Below are 17,379 nucleotides of genomic sequence, written 5' to 3'. Positions count from 1 at the left end.
GTCGGCGCGTCAGCGCGTCGGGGCCCCGGGCCGGCGAGGCCCCTCCGGCCCGAGGCGCCTCCCAACGAACCCGGGCCCAACAACCCCCGGCGGCCGCCGCTCCGGCCCGGCCCCAACTTGCCCAAATCCAGCTGGAGCCACCGGCGCGACCAGAGGGCATCACCGGAAAGCCCTCCGGGGCGGGCGGCGGGGCGCGGGGAGACCAGGGCGGGCCACCCTTCCCCGCCCCGCCCCGCGCCCCGCCCACGGGACCCGGACCGCGCCCTCAACCCCAGGCCCCGCGGCCACCCTGGACAGCTCCTGACTGACCGACCTGAGAGACACAGAGACAGAGACAGAGACAGAGGCAGAGACAGAGAGATTGAGAGGATCCGAGACACGGACCCAGACAGACACCCCCCGGGACAGACACACAGACGCTCACGCTGACACAGAGAGGCCCTGCCCAAGAGGCAGCTTCCCCACAGGAGGGCGGTGGTGCTTGAGCTGGGCCCGGGCAAGGAGGCGGGGGCCCTGGGGCTGGCGATCACCCCTGGGGCCCTGGGACGTGCAGACAGGGTCTCAGGAGTGCAGCGCTCCTGGGATCCCTGTCCCGCGACCCGGACGCCCAGGAGCCACGGACAGGCAGCCGGGCTCGGGCTCGCTCTCGCTCTCGCTCTCGCTCTCGCTCTCGCTCTGTGTGTGCGCGTTTTTGTGTGCGCGTGCGTGTTTGTGTGTTTCTTTCCTTCTCTCTTCGCCTCTTCGTTCTGGCTCTTTTCCTCTTTCTGCGGGGCGCCCCCGGACTTCCTGAGTTGACAGAACGAGCAGCCAGAAAAGTCAGGACACGGAGAACTTCGCCCGAGAAACCAACGCAATCTACCAGACGTACAGAACCCCCTCCCCGACGACCACAGCGTCCACAGTCTGCTCGAGCGCAGGTAGGGACATTACCCAGGGTCTCCCACAGGTTAGCTCACCCGTTAAGTCTCCTTAGTTTTACCAAGATGGCTAGCACGCCGAGGATGGACGGATGAGCGCCACGGTGTGATTACGGGGAGGGAAACGCACGTCGGAACACCCGTTGGTGCCTCCCGACGTCACCGGTATCCCCGTCCCGAGACCTCTGGGCTTCAGGGTTCTGGGCCGCAGCCCTCTCCCGTCGTCCACCCGGGATCCAGTGCACGATGTCTGCACTGCCCATCTCAAGAGTTTGGGCCCTGTGGGCGTTCTTGGATCCCGTTGGAAAGGGGACCTCGGGACGCGAGGGAGAGGAAAGGGCCGGGGGGCCGGGGTGGGGGGCGGGGGGCGGGCTGGGGGAAAGAGAGCGACGCCATCAACGCATGTCTGACCAGGACCTCGGCTGTGCCAGGCTCTCCATTTCCCACGGCACCGCGTCCCGTCGTCGGGGACGCCGCCTCTCGTCGGGACGTGTTGGTCTGCCGTCGGTCCTCCCGTCCCAGGCACGAGGCGGCGAACTCCCCCAAAGGCAGAGATTTTGGCACCTGCGTCCTCGGCTGCTGGGTCCGGCCCCAAGCAGGCACGCGGCCCGCAGGTGCCGGGCGAATGTCGGCGGAAAGCACTATGCTCACAGGGAAGGACGGCAGACGATGAGCGCGCACCAACCAGTGCCGCGCTCCGTGCTGAGCGGTGTGCTCCGTGCTCCCGCTTCCGCGCTCGCAACAACGCCACCGACGAGGCACTAACAGGACCCCCTTTCCAACCAGATGAGGCAACTGCCGCTCAGGGAGGGCGAGTCCCTCGCAGGAACGGCGGCCCTTGCTGCCGAGCCTTCGTTTGAGACCAAGCCTCCGGGCCCGCACTCCGGGAAACTTACGGAGACACAGCCCCAGTTCTCCCAGCAGAACACGCTCATCGGAGGTCAGATTGGGGGAGCCGTCGGAACCAGAACCACCCAGGGCGCTACCCTGCAGGGAGCGACGCGCGGCCCGCCCCGCCCCGCCACCCCGCCATCCCGGGCAAGCAGGAAGCAGGCCACAGGTGCCCTGGGTCTGCTCTGGCAGGGAAAGTGGGGCCCACGGGAAAAGGGAAACACGAGGATATTCGCTCCCAGGATGATTGCTGAACGGTGAGAGGATGGAGGTTGAGGTCCTCTCTTCCTGCTCTGCCCGCATGTCCCAGCTTCTCCACAGCGAGCAACTATTGCTTTCTGTCTGCGGTGGGGAAGAGACGGCTTACCTTGATGAATTCCCCCCTTGAAAATGTAAAAGTCCGTGCGATCTGAGGCAAGTCTCCCCTCTCCTCCTCCCTGTCATCCCCGCTCTCCTCCCCTGGAGCAAACTCCCCTCCCGCTTTCCCGGATCCCCTTTCCGCGATAGTCTGCGCGGACACAGGCAGGGGAAGAGCAGACTTTCAAAGCTGCCCGAGCCGCACGATATGAAAGCTCAAGCCAAGGAGCCAGGAAGGGCTGGCCGCTGAGGACGGAAATGTCCTCTCGGGGGACTCGTCCACTCCCTCTGGCAGACAGAGGCCAGGAGGGGGGCAGGACAGAGTGAGGCACCTGAGTGAGGGGACACCAAAACCCTGGGCCAGCGCAGCAAGATTCCTAATCCTTCCATCCAGTCTGTTCAGAATCAAAACGGATGCAAGGGATCCACGAGGAGCCAGACACCGACCTTTCAAACGAAGGCAGGACCACCCCCCCCCCAAAAGACAAAAGCGAAGACGGAGACGGAGTTGCATCCCAGCCGGGGAGCGGGGGGAGGCGCTTGAAACTTAGACACTTGGGGAAGGGGACGTCTTTAAGGAAAGACAACACAAAAGGACCCGTACCAACTCCGGTGCGGAAACGAGGGTTTCTCGCGAACGACGGTATCAAGGACAGCCAGGTACCGACTTGGAGAAGCTGACACACGGCGCAGGCATCAGAAAATCCAGAAGCCGTCCCGCTTGGGATGGATGGCCAGGCCCGGAAGGCTCCTCTCGAGCCCAGTGGGCCCCGTCCTTCTGTAGGTGCTGTTTGGAGAGGCCTGACCCGGGGTCTTTCCTAGATGGGCTCTGGAAGACGGAGGGGCTGCTGGCAGCTTGCTGAAGCTGTCCGGGCCTCCGCAGCCCGGAGCGGGATCCGTTCCATCGCACACCACGACTCGACCAACTGCTTGGGTGCCGCGCCGGCCGAGTGGACCGCTAGGGTCTCTCAGGAGCCTGGCGGGTGGGAAGAGGCCGCCGAGGACAGAGGGAGCCCGCCGGACGAGGGCGGCGTCGGGGGCACGGCCACGCGGGGCCGGCCCCGGTTGGCCCTGGGTTCCCGTGGGGCCGCGAGGTGGAAGGGCTGGGCGGCGGCGGCGGCGGCGGCGGCGGTGGCCGCGGCCGCGGGGCACTCGCGCGGCTGGACAGCGGTGGGGGCGTGGCGGGGCGATGGGGCGACCGGTGAGGAGGGAGGAGGGGCGGGAGGAGCGTGGAGGGAGCGGCGCTGGGGCCGGGGGGCGGGGGGGGGGCGCAAAAGGAGAGGGAGGCGGCGGGAGGCAAAAGCCTACAGCACCCGGTATTCCCAGGCGGTCTCCCATCCAAGTCCTAACCAGGCCCGACCCTGCTTAGCTTCCGAGATCAGACGAGATCGGGCGCGTTCAGGGTGGTATGGCCGTAGACGCTGGCGGCTGCCGCCGGCGCCCCTAAGAAGCCTCGCGCGCGCGCGCGCTGTCGCCTGGCCCCTGTGACGCGCCGTCGCCTGGCGTCTGTGACGCGCGCGCCCGAGCCCCTGTGACGCGCACCGGCCGCCCGCGTCCCCTGCGCCCCGCGCTCCGCCGCCTGCCGCCTGCCTGCCACTGCCTCCCGCCGCCGCCGCCGCCGCCGCCGCGGCCAGCCAAACCCTGCCCTGCCCTGCCCTGCCCTGCCCTGCCGCCCGCCCAGGGCGCGGGAGGCCTCGGGCACCCCGGGGACTGTGGGCGGGCGGGGCGCAAGTCTAGGCGCTCTCCCAAGCCGGCCCCGGACGCTCCAGGCCTCCTGTCCGCCCGCATCCCGGCGACGGGTCGCAGGACATCCGGCTGCTCTGCTCGGGGACAGGTGGCCCGGGGCGTCGGGCGCGTCGGCGCGTCGGCGCGTCAGCGCGTCGGGGCCCCGGGCCGGCGAGGCCCCTCCGGCCCGAGGCGCCTCCCAACGAACCCGGGCCCAACAACCCCCGGCGGCCGCCGCTCCGGCCCGGCCCCAACTTGCCCAAATCCAGCTGGAGCCACCGGCGCGACCAGAGGGCATCACCGGAAAGCCCTCCGGGGCGGGCGGCGGGGCGCGGGGAGACCAGGGCGGGCCACCCTTCCCCGCCCCGCCCCGCGCCCCGCCCACGGGACCCGGACCGCGCCCTCAACCCCAGGCCCCGCGGCCACCCTGGACAGCTCCTGACTGACCGACCTGAGAGACACAGAGACAGAGACAGAGACAGAGGCAGAGACAGAGAGATTGAGAGGATCCGAGACACGGACCCAGACAGACACCCCCCGGGACAGACACACAGACGCTCACGCTGACACAGAGAGGCCCTGCCCAAGAGGCAGCTTCCCCACAGGAGGGCGGTGGTGCTTGAGCTGGGCCCGGGCAAGGAGGCGGGGGCCCTGGGGCTGGCGATCACCCCTGGGGCCCTGGGACGTGCAGACAGGGTCTCAGGAGTGCAGCGCTCCTGGGATCCCTGTCCCGCGACCCGGACGCCCAGGAGCCACGGACAGGCAGCCGGGCTCGGGCTCGCTCTCGCTCTCGCTCTCGCTCTCGCTCTCGCTCTGTGTGTGCGCGTTTTTGTGTGCGCGTGCGTGTTTGTGTGTTTCTTTCCTTCTCTCTTCGCCTCTTCGTTCTGGCTCTTTTCCTCTTTCTGCGGGGCGCCCCCGGACTTCCTGAGTTGACAGAACGAGCAGCCAGAAAAGTCAGGACACGGAGAACTTCGCCCGAGAAACCAACGCAATCTACCAGACGTACAGAACCCCCTCCCCGACGACCACAGCGTCCACAGTCTGCTCGAGCGCAGGTAGGGACATTACCCAGGGTCTCCCACAGGTTAGCTCACCCGTTAAGTCTCCTTAGTTTTACCAAGATGGCTAGCACGCCGAGGATGGACGGATGAGCGCCACGGTGTGATTACGGGGAGGGAAACGCACGTCGGAACACCCGTTGGTGCCTCCCGACGTCACCGGTATCCCCGTCCCGAGACCTCTGGGCTTCAGGGTTCTGGGCCGCAGCCCTCTCCCGTCGTCCACCCGGGATCCAGTGCACGATGTCTGCACTGCCCATCTCAAGAGTTTGGGCCCTGTGGGCGTTCTTGGATCCCGTTGGAAAGGGGACCTCGGGACGCGAGGGAGAGGAAAGGGCCGGGGGGCCGGGGTGGGGGGCGGGGGGCGGGCTGGGGGAAAGAGAGCGACGCCATCAACGCATGTCTGACCAGGACCTCGGCTGTGCCAGGCTCTCCATTTCCCACGGCACCGCGTCCCGTCGTCGGGGACGCCGCCTCTCGTCGGGACGTGTTGGTCTGCCGTCGGTCCTCCCGTCCCAGGCACGAGGCGGCGAACTCCCCCAAAGGCAGAGATTTTGGCACCTGCGTCCTCGGCTGCTGGGTCCGGCCCCAAGCAGGCACGCGGCCCGCAGGTGCCGGGCGAATGTCGGCGGAAAGCACTATGCTCACAGGGAAGGACGGCAGACGATGAGCGCGCACCAACCAGTGCCGCGCTCCGTGCTGAGCGGTGTGCTCCGTGCTCCCGCTTCCGCGCTCGCAACAACGCCACCGACGAGGCACTAACAGGACCCCCTTTCCAACCAGATGAGGCAACTGCCGCTCAGGGAGGGCGAGTCCCTCGCAGGAACGGCGGCCCTTGCTGCCGAGCCTTCGTTTGAGACCAAGCCTCCGGGCCCGCACTCCGGGAAACTTACGGAGACACAGCCCCAGTTCTCCCAGCAGAACACGCTCATCGGAGGTCAGATTGGGGGAGCCGTCGGAACCAGAACCACCCAGGGCGCTACCCTGCAGGGAGCGACGCGCGGCCCGCCCCGCCCCGCCACCCCGCCATCCCGGGCAAGCAGGAAGCAGGCCACAGGTGCCCTGGGTCTGCTCTGGCAGGGAAAGTGGGGCCCACGGGAAAAGGGAAACACGAGGATATTCGCTCCCAGGATGATTGCTGAACGGTGAGAGGATGGAGGTTGAGGTCCTCTCTTCCTGCTCTGCCCGCATGTCCCAGCTTCTCCACAGCGAGCAACTATTGCTTTCTGTCTGCGGTGGGGAAGAGACGGCTTACCTTGATGAATTCCCCCCTTGAAAATGTAAAAGTCCGTGCGATCTGAGGCAAGTCTCCCCTCTCCTCCTCCCTGTCATCCCCGCTCTCCTCCCCTGGAGCAAACTCCCCTCCCGCTTTCCCGGATCCCCTTTCCGCGATAGTCTGCGCGGACACAGGCAGGGGAAGAGCAGACTTTCAAAGCTGCCCGAGCCGCACGATATGAAAGCTCAAGCCAAGGAGCCAGGAAGGGCTGGCCGCTGAGGACGGAAATGTCCTCTCGGGGGACTCGTCCACTCCCTCTGGCAGACAGAGGCCAGGAGGGGGGCAGGACAGAGTGAGGCACCTGAGTGAGGGGACACCAAAACCCTGGGCCAGCGCAGCAAGATTCCTAATCCTTCCATCCAGTCTGTTCAGAATCAAAACGGATGCAAGGGATCCACGAGGAGCCAGACACCGACCTTTCAAACGAAGGCAGGACCACCCCCCCCCCAAAAGACAAAAGCGAAGACGGAGACGGAGTTGCATCCCAGCCGGGGAGCGGGGGGAGGCGCTTGAAACTTAGACACTTGGGGAAGGGGACGTCTTTAAGGAAAGACAACACAAAAGGACCCGTACCAACTCCGGTGCGGAAACGAGGGTTTCTCGCGAACGACGGTATCAAGGACAGCCAGGTACCGACTTGGAGAAGCTGACACACGGCGCAGGCATCAGAAAATCCAGAAGCCGTCCCGCTTGGGATGGATGGCCAGGCCCGGAAGGCTCCTCTCGAGCCCAGTGGGCCCCGTCCTTCTGTAGGTGCTGTTTGGAGAGGCCTGACCCGGGGTCTTTCCTAGATGGGCTCTGGAAGACGGAGGGGCTGCTGGCAGCTTGCTGAAGCTGTCCGGGCCTCCGCAGCCCGGAGCGGGATCCGTTCCATCGCACACCACGACTCGACCAACTGCTTGGGTGCCGCGCCGGCCGAGTGGACCGCTAGGGTCTCTCAGGAGCCTGGCGGGTGGGAAGAGGCCGCCGAGGACAGAGGGAGCCCGCCGGACGAGGGCGGCGTCGGGGGCACGGCCACGCGGGGCCGGCCCCGGTTGGCCCTGGGTTCCCGTGGGGCCGCGAGGTGGAAGGGCTGGGCGGCGGCGGCGGCGGCGGCGGCGGTGGCCGCGGCCGCGGGGCACTCGCGCGGCTGGACAGCGGTGGGGGCGTGGCGGGGCGATGGGGCGACCGGTGAGGAGGGAGGAGGGGCGGGAGGAGCGTGGAGGGAGCGGCGCTGGGGCCGGGGGGCGGGGGGGGGGCGCAAAAGGAGAGGGAGGCGGCGGGAGGCAAAAGCCTACAGCACCCGGTATTCCCAGGCGGTCTCCCATCCAAGTCCTAACCAGGCCCGACCCTGCTTAGCTTCCGAGATCAGACGAGATCGGGCGCGTTCAGGGTGGTATGGCCGTAGACGCTGGCGGCTGCCGCCGGCGCCCCTAAGAAGCCTCGCGCGCGCGCGCGCTGTCGCCTGGCCCCTGTGACGCGCCGTCGCCTGGCGTCTGTGACGCGCGCGCCCGAGCCCCTGTGACGCGCACCGGCCGCCCGCGTCCCCTGCGCCCCGCGCTCCGCCGCCTGCCGCCTGCCTGCCACTGCCTCCCGCCGCCGCCGCCGCCGCCGCCGCGGCCAGCCAAACCCTGCCCTGCCCTGCCCTGCCCTGCCCTGCCGCCCGCCCAGGGCGCGGGAGGCCTCGGGCACCCCGGGGACTGTGGGCGGGCGGGGCGCAAGTCTAGGCGCTCTCCCAAGCCGGCCCCGGACGCTCCAGGCCTCCTGTCCGCCCGCATCCCGGCGACGGGTCGCAGGACATCCGGCTGCTCTGCTCGGGGACAGGTGGCCCGGGGCGTCGGGCGCGTCGGCGCGTCGGCGCGTCAGCGCGTCGGGGCCCCGGGCCGGCGAGGCCCCTCCGGCCCGAGGCGCCTCCCAACGAACCCGGGCCCAACAACCCCCGGCGGCCGCCGCTCCGGCCCGGCCCCAACTTGCCCAAATCCAGCTGGAGCCACCGGCGCGACCAGAGGGCATCACCGGAAAGCCCTCCGGGGCGGGCGGCGGGGCGCGGGGAGACCAGGGCGGGCCACCCTTCCCCGCCCCGCCCCGCGCCCCGCCCACGGGACCCGGACCGCGCCCTCAACCCCAGGCCCCGCGGCCACCCTGGACAGCTCCTGACTGACCGACCTGAGAGACACAGAGACAGAGACAGAGACAGAGGCAGAGACAGAGAGATTGAGAGGATCCGAGACACGGACCCAGACAGACACCCCCCGGGACAGACACACAGACGCTCACGCTGACACAGAGAGGCCCTGCCCAAGAGGCAGCTTCCCCACAGGAGGGCGGTGGTGCTTGAGCTGGGCCCGGGCAAGGAGGCGGGGGCCCTGGGGCTGGCGATCACCCCTGGGGCCCTGGGACGTGCAGACAGGGTCTCAGGAGTGCAGCGCTCCTGGGATCCCTGTCCCGCGACCCGGACGCCCAGGAGCCACGGACAGGCAGCCGGGCTCGGGCTCGCTCTCGCTCTCGCTCTCGCTCTCGCTCTCGCTCTGTGTGTGCGCGTGCGTGTTTGTGTGTTTCTTTCCTTCTCTCTTCGCCTCTTCGTTCTGGCTCTTTTCCTCTTTCTGCGGGGCGCCCCCGGACTTCCTGAGTTGACAGAACGAGCAGCCAGAAAAGTCAGGACACGGAGAACTTCGCCCGAGAAACCAACGCAATCTACCAGACGTACAGAACCCCCTCCCCGACGACCACAGCGTCCACAGTCTGCTCGAGCGCAGGTAGGGACATTACCCAGGGTCTCCCACAGGTTAGCTCACCCGTTAAGTCTCCTTAGTTTTACCAAGATGGCTAGCACGCCGAGGATGGACGGATGAGCGCCACGGTGTGATTACGGGGAGGGAAACGCACGTCGGAACACCCGTTGGTGCCTCCCGACGTCACCGGTATCCCCGTCCCGAGACCTCTGGGCTTCAGGGTTCTGGGCCGCAGCCCTCTCCCGTCGTCCACCCGGGATCCAGTGCACGATGTCTGCACTGCCCATCTCAAGAGTTTGGGCCCTGTGGGCGTTCTTGGATCCCGTTGGAAAGGGGACCTCGGGACGCGAGGGAGAGGAAAGGGCCGGGGGGCCGGGGTGGGGGGCGGGGGGCGGGCTGGGGGAAAGAGAGCGACGCCATCAACGCATGTCTGACCAGGACCTCGGCTGTGCCAGGCTCTCCATTTCCCACGGCACCGCGTCCCGTCGTCGGGGACGCCGCCTCTCGTCGGGACGTGTTGGTCTGCCGTCGGTCCTCCCGTCCCAGGCACGAGGCGGCGAACTCCCCCAAAGGCAGAGATTTTGGCACCTGCGTCCTCGGCTGCTGGGTCCGGCCCCAAGCAGGCACGCGGCCCGCAGGTGCCGGGCGAATGTCGGCGGAAAGCACTATGCTCACAGGGAAGGACGGCAGACGATGAGCGCGCACCAACCAGTGCCGCGCTCCGTGCTGAGCGGTGTGCTCCGTGCTCCCGCTTCCGCGCTCGCAACAACGCCACCGACGAGGCACTAACAGGACCCCCTTTCCAACCAGATGAGGCAACTGCCGCTCAGGGAGGGCGAGTCCCTCGCAGGAACGGCGGCCCTTGCTGCCGAGCCTTCGTTTGAGACCAAGCCTCTGGGCCCGCACTCCGGGAAACTTACGGAGACACAGCCCCAGTTCTCCCAGCAGAACACGCTCATCGGAGGTCAGATTGGGGGAGCCGTCGGAACCAGAACCACCCAGGGCGCTACCCTGCAGGGAGCGACGCGCGGCCCGCCCCGCCCCGCCACCCCGCCATCCCGGGCAAGCAGGAAGCAGGCCACAGGTGCCCTGGGTCTGCTCTGGCAGGGAAAGTGGGGCCCACGGGAAAAGGGAAACACGAGGATATTCGCTCCCAGGATGATTGCTGAACGGTGAGAGGATGGAGGTTGAGGTCCTCTCTTCCTGCTCTGCCCGCATGTCCCAGCTTCTCCACAGCGAGCAACTATTGCTTTCTGTCTGCGGTGGGGAAGAGACGGCTTACCTTGATGAATTCCCCCCTTGAAAATGTAAAAGTCCGTGCGATCTGAGGCAAGTCTCCCCTCTCCTCCTCCCTGTCATCCCCGCTCTCCTCCCCTGGAGCAAACTCCCCTCCCGCTTTCCCGGATCCCCTTTCCGCGATAGTCTGCGCGGACACAGGCAGGGGAAGAGCAGACTTTCAAAGCTGCCCGAGCCGCACGATATGAAAGCTCAAGCCAAGGAGCCAGGAAGGGCTGGCCGCTGAGGACGGAAATGTCCTCTCGGGGGACTCGTCCACTCCCTCTGGCAGACAGAGGCCAGGAGGGGGGCAGGACAGAGTGAGGCACCTGAGTGAGGGGACACCAAAACCCTGGGCCAGCGCAGCAAGATTCCTAATCCTTCCATCCAGTCTGTTCAGAATCAAAACGGATGCAAGGGATCCACGAGGAGCCAGACACCGACCTTTCAAACGAAGGCAGGACCACCCCCCCCCCCCAAAAGACAAAAGCGAAGACGGAGACGGAGTTGCATCCCAGCCGGGGAGCGGGGGGAGGCGCTTGAAACTTAGACACTTGGGGAAGGGGACGTCTTTAAGGAAAGACAACACAAAAGGACCCGTACCAACTCCGGTGCGGAAACGAGGGTTTCTCGCGAACGACGGTATCAAGGACAGCCAGGTACCGACTTGGAGAAGCTGACACACGGCGCAGGCATCAGAAAATCCAGAAGCCGTCCCGCTTGGGATGGATGGCCAGGCCCGGAAGGCTCCTCTCGAGCCCAGTGGGCCCCGTCCTTCTGTAGGTGCTGTTTGGAGAGGCCTGACCCGGGGTCTTTCCTAGATGGGCTCTGGAAGACGGAGGGGCTGCTGGCAGCTTGCTGAAGCTGTCCGGGCCTCCGCAGCCCGGAGCGGGATCCGTTCCATCGCACACCACGACTCGACCAACTGCTTGGGTGCCGCGCCGGCCGAGTGGACCGCTAGGGTCTCTCAGGAGCCTGGCGGGTGGGAAGAGGCCGCCGAGGACAGAGGGAGCCCGCCGGACGAGGGCGGCGTCGGGGGCACGGCCACGCGGGGCCGGCCCCGGTTGGCCCTGGGTTCCCGTGGGGCCGCGAGGTGGAAGGGCTGGGCGGCGGCGGCGGCGGCGGCGGCGGTGGCCGCGGCCGCGGGGCACTCGCGCGGCTGGACAGCGGTGGGGGCGTGGCGGGGCGATGGGGCGACCGGTGAGGAGGGAGGAGGGGCGGGAGGAGCGTGGAGGGAGCGGCGCTGGGGCCGGGGGGCGGGGGGGGGGGCGCAAAAGGAGAGGGAGGCGGCGGGAGGCAAAAGCCTACAGCACCCGGTATTCCCAGGCGGTCTCCCATCCAAGTCCTAACCAGGCCCGACCCTGCTTAGCTTCCGAGATCAGACGAGATCGGGCGCGTTCAGGGTGGTATGGCCGTAGACGCTGGCGGCTGCCGCCGGCGCCCCTAAGAAGCCTCGCGCGCGCGCGCGCTGTCGCCTGGCCCCTGTGACGCGCCGTCGCCTGGCGTCTGTGACGCGCGCGCCCGAGCCCCTGTGACGCGCACCGGCCGCCCGCGTCCCCTGCGCCCCGCGCTCCGCCGCCTGCCGCCTGCCTGCCACTGCCTCCCGCCGCCGCCGCCGCCGCCGCCGCGGCCAGCCAAACCCTGCCCTGCCCTGCCCTGCCCTGCCCTGCCGCCCGCCCAGGGCGCGGGAGGCCTCGGGCACCCCGGGGACTGTGGGCGGGCGGGGCGCAAGTCTAGGCGCTCTCCCAAGCCGGCCCCGGACGCTCCAGGCCTCCTGTCCGCCCGCATCCCGGCGACGGGTCGCAGGACATCCGGCTGCTCTGCTCGGGGACAGGTGGCCCGGGGCGTCGGGCGCGTCGGCGCGTCGGCGCGTCAGCGCGTCGGGGCCCCGGGCCGGCGAGGCCCCTCCGGCCCGAGGCGCCTCCCAACGAACCCGGGCCCAACAACCCCCGGCGGCCGCCGCTCCGGCCCGGCCCCAACTTGCCCAAATCCAGCTGGAGCCACCGGCGCGACCAGAGGGCATCACCGGAAACCCCTCCGGGGCGGGCGGCGGGGCGCGGGGAGACCAGGGCGGGCCACCCTTCCCCGCCCCGCCCCGCGCCCCGCCCACGGGACCCGGACCGCGCCCTCAACCCCAGGCCCCGCGGCCACCCTGGACAGCTCCTGACTGACCGACCTGAGAGACACAGAGACAGAGACAGAGACAGAGGCAGAGACAGAGAGATTGAGAGGATCCGAGACACGGACCCAGACAGACACCCCCCGGGACAGACACACAGACGCTCACGCTGACACAGAGAGGCCCTGCCCAAGAGGCAGCTTCCCCACAGGAGGGCGGTGGTGCTTGAGCTGGGCCCGGGCAAGGAGGCGGGGGCCCTGGGGCTGGCGATCACCCCTGGGGCCCTGGGACGTGCAGACAGGGTCTCAGGAGTGCAGCGCTCCTGGGATCCCTGTCCCGCGACCCGGACGCCCAGGAGCCACGGACAGGCAGCCGGGCTCGGGCTCGCTCTCGCTCTCGCTCTCGCTCTCGCTCTCGCTCTGTGTGTGCGCGTTTTTGTGTGCGCGTGCGTGTTTGTGTGTTTCTTTCCTTCTCTCTTCGCCTCTTCGTTCTGGCTCTTTTCCTCTTTCTGCGGGGCGCCCCCGGACTTCCTGAGTTGACAGAACGAGCAGCCAGAAAAGTCAGGACACGGAGAACTTCGCCCGAGAAACCAACGCAATCTACCAGACGTACAGAACCCCCTCCCCGACGACCACAGCGTCCACAGTCTGCTCGAGCGCAGGTAGGGACATTACCCAGGGTCTCCCACAGGTTAGCTCACCCGTTAAGTCTCCTTAGTTTTACCAAGATGGCTAGCACGCCGAGGATGGACGGATGAGCGCCACGGTGTGATTACGGGGAGGGAAACGCACGTCCGAACACCCGTTGGTGCCTCCCGACGTCACCGGTATCCCCGTCCCGAGACCTCTGGGCTTCAGGGTTCTGGGCCGCAGCCCTCTCCCGTCGTCCACCCGGGATCCAGTGCACGATGTCTGCACTGCCCATCTCAAGAGTTTGGGCCCTGTGGGCGTTCTTGGATCCCGTTGGAAAGGGGACCTCGGGACGCGAGGGAGAGGAAAGGGCCGGGGGGCCGGGGTGGGGGGCGGGGGGCGGGCTGGGGGAAAGAGAGCGACGCCATCAACGCATGTCTGACCAGGACCTCGGCTGTGCCAGGCTCTCCATTTCCCACGGCACCGCGTCCCGTCGTCGGGGACGCCGCCTCTCGTCGGGACGTGTTGGTCTGCCGTCGGTCCTCCCGTCCCAGGCACGAGGCGGCGAACTCCCCCAAAGGCAGAGATTTTGGCACCTGCGTCCTCGGCTGCTGGGTCCGGCCCCAAGCAGGCACGCGGCCCGCAGGTGCCGGGCGAATGTCGGCGGAAAGCACTATGCTCACAGGGAAGGACGGCAGACGATGAGCGCGCACCAACCAGTGCCGCGCTCCGTGCTGAGCGGTGTGCTCCGTGCTCCCGCTTCCGCGCTCGCAACAACGCCACCGACGAGGCACTAACAGGACCCCCTTTCCAACCAGATGAGGCAACTGCCGCTCAGGGAGGGCGAGTCCCTCGCAGGAACGGCGGCCCTTGCTGCCGAGCCTTCGTTTGAGACCAAGCCTCCGGGCCCGCACTCCGGGAAACTTACGGAGACACAGCCCCAGTTCTCCCAGCAGAACACGCTCATCGGAGGTCAGATTGGGGGAGCCGTCGGAACCAGAACCACCCAGGGCGCTACCCTGCAGGGAGCGACGCGCGGCCCGCCCCGCCCCGCCACCCCGCCATCCCGGGCAAGCAGGAAGCAGGCCACAGGTGCCCTGGGTCTGCTCTGGCAGGGAAAGTGGGGCCCACGGGAAAAGGGAAACACGAGGATATTCGCTCCCAGGATGATTGCTGAACGGTGAGAGGATGGAGGTTGAGGTCCTCTCTTCCTGCTCTGCCCGCATGTCCCAGCTTCTCCACAGCGAGCAACTATTGCTTTCTGTCTGCGGTGGGGAAGAGACGGCTTACCTTGATGAATTCCCCCCTTGAAAATGTAAAAGTCCGTGCGATCTGAGGCAAGTCTCCCCTCTCCTCCTCCCTGTCATCCCCGCTCTCCTCCCCTGGAGCAAACTCCCCTCCCGCTTTCCCGGATCCCCTTTCCGCGATAGTCTGCGCGGACACAGGCAGGGGAAGAGCAGACTTTCAAAGCTGCCCGAGCCACACGATATGAAAGCTCAAGCCAAGGAGCCAGGAAGGGCTGGCCGCTGAGGACGGAAATGTCCTCTCGGGGGACTCGTCCACTCCCTCTGGCAGACAGAGGCCAGGAGGGGGGCAGGACAGAGTGAGGCACCTGAGTGAGGGGACACCAAAACCCTGGGCCAGAGCAGCAAGATTCCTAATCCTTCCATCCAGTCTGTTCAGAATCAAAACGGATGCAAGGGATCCACGAGGAGCCAGACACCGACCTTTCAAACGAAGGCAGGACCACCCCCCCCCCAAAAGACAAAAGCGAAGACGGAGACGGAGTTGCATCCCAGCCGGGGAGCGGGGGGAGGCGCTTGAAACTTAGACACTTGGGGAAGGGGACGTCTTTAAGGAAAGACAACACAAAAGGACCCGTACCAACTCCGGTGCGGAAACGAGGGTTTCTCGCGAACGACGGTATCAAGGACAGCCAGGTACCGACTTGGAGAAGCTGACACACGGCGCAGGCATCAGAAAATCCAGAAGCCGTCCCGCTTGGGATGGATGGCCAGGCCCGGAAGGCTCCTCTCGAGCCCAGTGGGCCCCGTCCTTCTGTAGGTGCTGTTTGGAGAGGCCTGACCCGGGGTCTTTCCTAGATGGGCTCTGGAAGACGGAGGGGCTGCTGGCAGCTTGCTGAAGCTGTCCGGGCCTCCGCAGCCCGGAGCGGGATCCGTTCCATCGCACACCACGACTCGACCAACTGCTTGGGTGCCGCGCCGGCCGAGTGGACCGCTAGGGTCTCTCAGGAGCCTGGCGGGTGGGAAGAGGCCGCCGAGGACAGAGGGAGCCCGCCGGACGAGGGCGGCGTCGGGGGCACGGCCACGCGGGGCCGGCCCCGGTTGGCCCTGGGTTCCCGTGGGGCCGCGAGGTGGAAGGGCTGGGCGGCGGCGGCGGCGGCGGCGGCGGTGGCCGCGGCCGCGGGGCACTCGCGCGGCTGGACAGCGGTGGGGGCGTGGCGGGGCGATGGGGCGACCGGTGAGGAGGGAGGAGGGGCGGGAGGAGCGTGGAGGGAGCGGCGCTGGGGCCGGGGGGCGGGGGGGGGGCGCAAAAGGAGAGGGAGGCGGCGGGAGGCAAAAGCCTACAGCACCCGGTATTCCCAGGCGGTCTCCCATCCAAGTCCTAACCAGGCCCGACCCTGCTTAGCTTCCGAGATCAGACGAGATCGGGCGCGTTCAGGGTGGTATGGCCGTAGACGCTGGCGGCTGCCGCCGGCGCCCCTAAGAAGCCTCGCGCGCGCGCGCGCTGTCGCCTGGCCCCTGTGACGCGCCGTCGCCTGGCGTCTGTGACGCGCGCGCCCGAGCCCCTGTGACGCGCACCGGCCGCCCGCGTCCCCTGCGCCCCGCGCTCCGCCGCCTGCCGCCTGCCTGCCACTGCCTCCCGCCGCCGCCGCCGCCGCCGCCGCGGCCAGCCAAACCCTGCCCTGCCCTGCCCTGCCCTGCCCTGCCGCCCGCCCAGGGCGCGGGAGGCCTCGGGCACCCCGGGGACTGTGGGCGGGCGGGGCGCAAGTCTAGGCGCTCTCCCAAGCCGGCCCCGGACGCTCCAGGCCTCCTGTCCGCCCGCATCCCGGCGACGGGTCGCAGGACATCCGGCTGCTCTGCTCGGGGACAGGTGGCCCGGGGCGTCGGGCGCGTCGGCGCGTCGGCGCGTCAGCGCGTCGGGGCCCCGGGCCGGCGAGGCCCCTCCGGCCCGAGGCGCCTCCCAACGAACCCGGGCCCAACAACCCCCGGCGGCCGCCGCTCCGGCCCGGCCCCAACTTGCCCAAATCCAGCTGGAGCCACCGGCGCGACCAGAGGGCATCACCGGAAACCCCTCCGGGGCGGGCGGCGGGGCGCGGGGAGACCAGGGCGGGCCACCCTTCCCCGCCCCGCCCCGCGCCCCGCCCACGGGACCCGGACCGCGCCCTCAACCCCAGGCCCCGCGGCCACCCTGGACAGCTCCTGACTGACCGACCTGAGAGACACAGAGACAGAGACAGAGACAGAGGCAGAGACAGAGAGATTGAGAGGATCCGAGACACGGACCCAGACAGACACCCCCCGGGACAGACACACAGACGCTCACGCTGACACAGAGAGGCCCTGCCCAAGAGGCAGCTTCCCCACAGGAGGGCGGTGGTGCTTGAGCTGGGCCCGGGCAAGGAGGCGGGGGCCCTGGGGCTGGCGATCACCCCTGGGGCCCTGGGACGTGCAGACAGGGTCTCAGGAGTGCAGCGCTCCTGGGATCCCTGTCCCGCGACCCGGACGCCCAGGAGCCACGGACAGGCAGCCGGGCTCGGGCTCGCTCTCGCTCTCGCTCTCGCTCTCGCTCTCGCTCTGTGTGTGCGCGTTTTTGTGTGCGCGTGCGTGTTTGTGTGTTTCTTTCCTTCTCTCTTCGCCTCTTCGTTCTGGCTCTTTTCCTCTTTCTGCGGGGCGCCCCCGGACTTCCTGAGTTGACAGAACGAGCAGCCAGAAAAGTCAGGACACGGAGAACTTCGCCCGAGAAACCAACGCAATCTACCAGACGTACAGAACCCCCTCCCCGACGACCACAGCGTCCACAGTCTGCTCGAGCGCAGGTAGGGACATTACCCAGGGTCTCCCACAGGTTAGCTCACCCGTTAAGTCTCCTTAGTTTTACCAAGATGGCTAGCACGCCGAGGATGGACGGATGAGCGCCACGGTGTGATTACGGGGAGGGAAACGCACGTCCGAACACCCGTTGGTGCCTCCCGACGTCACCGGTATCCCCGTCCCGAGACCTCTGGGCTTCAGGGTTCTGGGCCGCAGCCCTCTCCCGTCGTCCACCCGGGATCCAGTGCACGATGTCTGCACTGCCCATCTCAAGAGTTTGGGCCCTGTGGGCGTTCTTGGATCCCGTTGGAAAGGGGACCTCGGGACGCGAGGGAGAGGAAAGGGCCGGGGGGCCGGGGTGGGGGG

The 17,379-nt window shown here is 68.1% G+C and overlaps 4 non-coding genes across 4 annotated transcripts; all 4 read right to left on the bottom strand.

The window, feature by feature from the left end:
• Positions 1-3,466: 3,466 nt before the first annotated feature.
• LOC138919197 (5S ribosomal RNA) lies at positions 3,467-3,585 on the bottom strand. The gene has a single exon (XR_011429196.1). It is a non-coding gene; the product is annotated as a 5S ribosomal RNA (ribosomal RNA).
• Positions 3,586-7,494: 3,909 nt separating this feature from the next.
• Positions 7,495-7,613, bottom strand: LOC138919196 (5S ribosomal RNA). The gene has a single exon (XR_011429195.1). It is a non-coding gene; the product is annotated as a 5S ribosomal RNA (ribosomal RNA).
• Positions 7,614-11,511: 3,898 nt separating this feature from the next.
• Positions 11,512-11,630, bottom strand: LOC138919195 (5S ribosomal RNA). Its single transcript, XR_011429194.1, has one exon. It is a non-coding gene; the product is annotated as a 5S ribosomal RNA (ribosomal RNA).
• Positions 11,631-15,539: 3,909 nt separating this feature from the next.
• LOC138919193 (5S ribosomal RNA) lies at positions 15,540-15,658 on the bottom strand. Its single transcript, XR_011429188.1, has one exon. It is a non-coding gene; the product is annotated as a 5S ribosomal RNA (ribosomal RNA).
• Between the last annotated feature and the right edge of the window lie 1,721 nt (positions 15,659-17,379).

Source organism: Equus caballus, chromosome 1 (genome assembly GCF_041296265.1).
Source record: "Equus caballus isolate H_3958 breed thoroughbred chromosome 1, TB-T2T, whole genome shotgun sequence".
Taxonomy (NCBI): domain Eukaryota; kingdom Metazoa; phylum Chordata; class Mammalia; order Perissodactyla; family Equidae; genus Equus; species Equus caballus.
Note: the sequence above shows the minus strand (reverse complement) of the source record. Positions and strands in the feature narration are given on the sequence as shown.